The sequence below is a fragment of the Stomoxys calcitrans genome, chromosome 2 (assembly GCF_963082655.1).
Source record: "Stomoxys calcitrans chromosome 2, idStoCalc2.1, whole genome shotgun sequence".
NCBI lineage: Eukaryota > Metazoa > Arthropoda > Insecta > Diptera > Muscidae > Stomoxys > Stomoxys calcitrans.
In genome coordinates this window covers 34284618-34291323 of record NC_081553.1, presented here as the reverse complement: position 1 = coordinate 34291323, position 6706 = coordinate 34284618, and positions in this window count along the sequence as shown.

Here is a 6706-nt window from a genome sequence, read left to right as displayed (position 1 = left end):
TGAGCCTTTCAAACATTACTTTTATAGACGGAGCATTCTAACGCATCTTCTATTCGTCATTGGCCAAAAAGGCACAATGCACACAGCATCTTATCTTTCTATGTTATCCGAGGTTATGAACCACATAACCACATGCTGATTGTCGAAGTTTTGGCCCAGAATGCACATTTTTTATGATGTTGTTTTGTGTTCTTTGCTGCAAATAATTATTTTTATCAAAAGTAGGGGATTAACTCCCTATCTGGAGAATATTTATGATTTTGCTATCTCCCGCCTCACGCATTATTTGCCCTGACTTAGCAACATGACGTCAATTGTATGACAAATTTGTGTCAAATGAATGAATATAGAGGAGAACAAGTAAAAAGACATTAAATTCGGCCCGGCCGAAAATGGGATACCCACCACCTCAGGTGTATGTATATAAGCCACATTTCAACACAATACGAAAACAAATAAAAGCGTGGTAAGTTCGGCCAGGCCGAATCATATATACTCTCCACCATGGATCGCATTTGTCGAGTTCTTTTCCCGGCATATCTTCTTAGGCAAAACAAGTAAAAGCGTGCTAAGTTCGGCCGGGCCGAATCTTACATACCCTCCACCATGGATCGCATTTGCCGAGTTCTTTTCCCGGCATCTCTTCTTAGGCAAAAAAGGATATAACAAAAGATTTGCTCTGCTATTATTATATTATAACATGTTGGAGACCTGTGTAAAATGTCGGCCAATTCCAATAAGAATTGCGCCCTATGGGGGGCTCAAGAAGTAAAATAGAGAGATCGATTTATATGGTGGCTGTATGAGGCTATAGACCGATTCAGACCATAATAAACACGTATGTTGGTGGTCATGAGAGGATCAGTCGAACAAAATTTCAAGCAAATCGGATAATAATTGCGACCTCTAGAGGCTCAAGAAGTCAAGATCCCAGATCGGTTTATATGGCCACTATATCAGGTTATGAACCGATTTGAGCCTTATTTGGCACAGTTGTTGAAAGTCATAATAAAATACATCATGCAAAATTTCAGCCAAATCGGATAAGAATTGCGCCCTCTAGAAGCTCAAGAAGTCAAATCCCCAGATCCGTTTATATGACAGCTATATCAGGTTATGGACCGATTTGAACCAGACACAGTTATTGGATATCATAACAAAAGACGTCGTGCAAAATTTCATCCCAATCGGATTAGAATTGCACACTCTAGAGGCTCAAGAAATCAAGACCCAAAATCGGTTTATATGGCAGCTATATCAAAACATGGACTGATATGGCCCATTTACAATACCAACCGACCTACACTACTTAGAAGTATTTGTGCAAAATTTCAAGCGGCTAGCTTTACTCCTTCGGAAGTTATCGGGTAATAAATAAAGCTTTCATGGGCTTCAGACCCTTCATCGGCAGATCAGTCAATATGACGGCTATATCTAAATATATTCCGATCTTAGCCATAATTGAGTCATACGTCGGGAAGCTTTAAACTACACACTGTTTCAAATTTCAGCGAAATCGGATAAAAAATTATGCATTTATGCATTAGACCCTTTATCGGCAGATCTGTATATATAGCAGCTATATCCAAATATGGACCGATTTGGCCCGTTCAAAAACTTAACCAGCGTGCATCAAAAAGACGAAGGCTGTAGAGCGATTACAACAGACGAAGGACAGACGGACAGACACACTGACATCGTTAAATCGTCTTAGAATTTTACGACGATCCGAAATATATATACTTTGTAGGATCGGAAATTGATATTTCGATGTGTTGCAAATGGAATGCAAATTGCAAATTTTACCCATGAACATTCCACTAAGGAACAGGGGCAAACTTCTCACATATCAATTCGTGCAGTTTGATTCAAATTTAAGCTCAATGATAAGGGGCCTCCTTTTTATTTGGAGAGAAGTTTTACACGACATAGTACCTCACTAATGTTGCCAGCATTAGGAGGGCAAAACCACCGCTGAAAATGTTTTCTGATGGTCTCGCCAGGATTCGAACCCAGGCTTTCAGCTTCATAGGCGGACATGTTAACTTCTGCGCTATGGTGGCCTCCAAAATGGAATGCAAATGGAATGACTAAATGAATATACTCCCTATCCTACGGTGGTGGGTATAAAAAGTAACCTCGAACAAGTAAAAGTGTGCTAAGTTCGGCCGGGCGAATCTTGGGAACCCACCACCATGGAATCTGCTAAAATATGGGAGCTATAGACCGATTCGTACCGTACTTGTCACAGTTGTTGAGAGTTATAACAGAACACTATGTGCAAAATTTCGGACAAATCGAACAAAAATGGCGGGGCTCAAGGAGCTCAAGAAGTCCGATAGGGAGGTCTTTTTATATGGGAGCTACATCAGGTTATAGACCGATTTAGAACGTATTTGTGCACAGTTGTTAAAAGTTGTAACAGAACACTTTGTGCAAAATTTCAGCCAAATCGGATGAATATGCGGCTTCTAGGAGCTCAAGAAGTCAAATCGGGAGATCGGTTTATATGGGAGCTATGTCAGGTTCTTAACCGATTTAGATGGTACTCGGCACAGTTAACAGAACACTATTTGCAAAATTTCAGCCAAATCGGAAAAAAATTGTGGCTTCCAGGGGCTCAAGGAATCAAATCGGGAGATCGGTATTTATGGGAGCTATATCCAAATCTGAACCGATATGGCCCATTTGCAATCCCCAACGACCTAAATCAATATTAAGTATCTGTTAAAAAATTTATGCTGCTAGCTTAACGCGTACGACCGCTATCGTGATTTCGACAGATGGACGGACATGGCTAGATCAACTCAGGATGTGGTGACGATCAAGAATATATATACTTTATGGGGTCCTAGATCAATATTTCTAGGTGTGACTAACGGAATGACTAGATTAGTATAACCCCAACCTATGGTGTTGGGTATAAAAAGAAAATCTAAGTTTGGAATTCCGTGCTACTTACAAAATCCTTGATTGTTTTTCATGTCACGCCCCTGAGTTGCCGGTACCTGTTAGACGCGAAAACCGGACAATAACAGGAAATGCTCAAACGTCTCATCATCTTCCCCGCATGCCCTACATATGCTATCACTTGCCGCACCGATTTTGCATAATAGATCTCGTAGTCCTGTGTCCCGTTATGATACCGAAAGCTATACTGACCACCTTCTTGCTTTCTTTCTGTAATAGGCTCGTCTTCTCACGATCTGGATCTCCCCAAAGGGACAGTAAACAGGCTATAAGCGCAATAACAACAACGACGGTAAGATTACGAACAGTTTTGGAAAGTAAGAAGAAGATTAACGCCTTCTTTGAGGATGACACGATCCACATCGTTTGGATGCCGGCATTCGTTTAGTGTCATTGGCGGATAAGCTAACCTCTGCGCTACGGTGGCCTCCCATGTTAGTAGGTGTAAAAATTGAAGGCGCCCATGTTTGTAGGGCATTTCTGCCAAGTTAACTATAGTACTTTTTCATGGATTTAAACCCAGGCGTTTAACGTCATTAGTAGACATTTCGAAAAGGATGAGTATTCTTTCCTAGTATGTTTATGTAATATTACTACATGACTACACATTTCCCCTAGGGAATTTACTTCGTTATCTTTGGCTAAAAGTTCTACACTGGTGACATCTGGCGGTGAGTTTTAAGAACTAAGCTATAAGTGAAGACACTTTTTATGTATTGTTGCCACAAACCAATTGTAATACAAATACCACAAATACGATACAAGACGAAATGCACTAATTTGCCATTTCAGCTTTGCATTGTGAACAAACTTAACAAAAACAAGAAAATTAAATTCCTGAAAATTCAGTAAAGACGAGTATGCACCTCTGGCGAAATTTTCGTTACCATTTGAAATACATTGACATAGCCTAAACGAAATTTCCATTACCGATGCCGTTAACAAAAATTTCCTTTGCAGGTACGCAGATCAAATGAAATTTCCTTTGCGTTACAGGGTGACATAATAGGCATTGCAGAATTTTTTCTCGCAAATAAGCCTAGACTTGGAGGTTTCACCCGAACAAATGTCAAAACGCACTATAAAAAATAGTGACGAAGACTGTAGCTAACGTTAGGTCTAGATGGAGAGCTAGAGAGCTTGTTGATGCCCTACACTGAACTGAACTTTTTACCATTGGTCTAATTTTGTTGTAATATACTCCAATTGTAAATAAAGGCCATGTGTTAATTGACCTTCCTTAATTGCATACAATATGTAAATATAGTGTATATCAATTGAGCCTTTTGGATGCCATTGGTAATTAAATATGAACCCCATCGTTTGGTTATATTATTGTTACAAGTTGTGGTCAACAGGTGTCGTTGGTCAAAAGGATCCTAATATTGCTTTTATCAATTTTCCTTAAAATGGATATTTAAAGCGTAATCTTGCATTAGTGTCCCTTAAATAAATATATTTATCGATTAAATTAATCAGCACATGTGCTGGATTTGTATATTTATCCTTTTTATAGAATATGGGATAGTGGATTCATCCCAGTGAATACAATGAATACAATTTAAATTCCTTATCTTTACGTATTACTTATATTGTCTTAAGCTACTATTAGACAATAAGATATGAGCTGTTACTTTCTGTATTCGTAAGACATGTCTTATGTACGTCGAATACGAATGGAGCGTGCTGTAATCGGCATGTATTCCCATATGTATTGCACTTTTTTTCTTCTTTATTTTTTATTCTCTCCAAAGAGGTGTCGTACTGCCGCACGCCGTTCGAACTCGGCTTTAAAAAGAAGGAACCTCATCATTGAGCTCAAACTTGAATCGGACTGCACTCATTGATATGTGAAGAGCAATGTGCCATAACGATAGACACAAAAGAAATTCTGGGAAGTGATTTGCAGTTTTCAAAATTAGTTATTGTTGATGATGTTGTAGCCACATTTGTATGTGGAGGTATGATTCTCTTCAAGCTCGTTCCGGTCACCGATCGCCGCGGGAACGTTATTGCCATTTGTTATTTAAAGACGTCAATAGATCGCCTTGTCACACCGACTATCACAGGCACTCAGTATTTAAGCAAGAGCTGTTGCCGCCCGACCTCCCACTTAGGGAGAGTCCCTTCGATGCCGCTGATTGTCCGCGACTTCATTTGCAGCTACTCCATATACAAAGCCTTTCACTAATCGCAACCTGTGGACTCGCCCGGTAGCTCACAGCTGAGCTTCTCGTATTGACGATGAACACCAAACAAATTGGAGCTCAGAGTTTCAACTGATGTGGTGCTTATAATTATCGTGTGCCGCGTCGAAATCAGTATGTGTATATGGCGGCCCTCATGGGCTCTAGTACAGTGACGTTTAAGTGCATGGAGGAGTTGTGTGAAATCCCTGAATAGACCTCAGTTTCACGACTAAGTGATAACATGGATTAGCGGATACGACAGCGCCGTACTGGCGCTTACTCCTACTCTCTTCTTGCAATTACGTGTTATCACATATGTCTCACTTTTTTCACAACATTTACTTTCTGACGGCCACCTTTTCATGGTGGGCTACCCAATTAAGCTTCATTATTTACAATAAATTGTAATAAATGCCACAGAGAAGGATAACTTGAGAATATCAGTTTGCTAAACGTTAATTTTTGGTTTTGAAATTTCTTCAAACTTTTATCACCTGACACGAAACGTAAAATTTATTTTTTACATCGTTTGTATGCGTTTTCATAAAGCAAAACAAAACAGCTGACAAGTTTTCCTAAAGTAACGGTATGTTTACGAGAGCATAACCAGGCCTTTAAGCACATATCGTGTGATAACAGCTTTAAGTGTATATATTTGTAATTGATATGGCAACTCTTTCCTTATCCGTTATCTGACTACGGTTATTTCGATTAGTAATTAATGATAAATACATAATTAATTTTTTCTTGGGGTTATGTTTCAATGTTAAAAATCTCAAATAATAGTATTTTCAAGTTGTACCCTCATCTCTATCGACTTTGCAAACAAATAGATACAATTTCATAATCCCCACAGCTTCCGCACAATATTTGTGCAAAAACAAAAAATTTCTTTACACACTCATCATGACCATGGCCACGTAATCCATGTTGCTGCCACCGTTATGACGACATTCATGCGTTGCTGCAGTTGTTATAGTATATATTTGCCCCCACCAATTTCAATTGATATTCTAAGCATCATCAGTTAGACATCCCTCACCCTCCAAATTGTTAGCACTGCTCTGATATCTTCCCTATCGCCTGTATGTCTGGTGGTCTATTTTTTTTTTTTATTACATAGTACATTCTATGATTTTTGTTTTTTTTTTTTATTACTCATTATTGTTGTATTTGTTTTGTCGTTGGCCCCAATCATCATCGTCGGTAGCCGTTGACCAAAAACCACCCCCACAATAGCCTTCAACTTGACATTTTGACATTTGCAAGTACTCGGTAAAATCAAGAGAGAGAGAGAGTAAGAGTAGTCATTATTCGCACTAACATAACGGCGTTAAGAATTTAACTTCAATTCAAAATTGTCTATTGTCTTTTGTTCTATGAATTATAAATAATTATTCAACAGCAAAAAATTAATTTCATAAATTATTTGCAAACATTACCCAGATTTGTAATAACTGAAACAGTTTTTTTCCCGCCGATGTCTTTGGCCTGCTTAAAGTCCAATTCCGCCTTGCCTTGTTATAGCTTACGCCGTTGTTATTGTC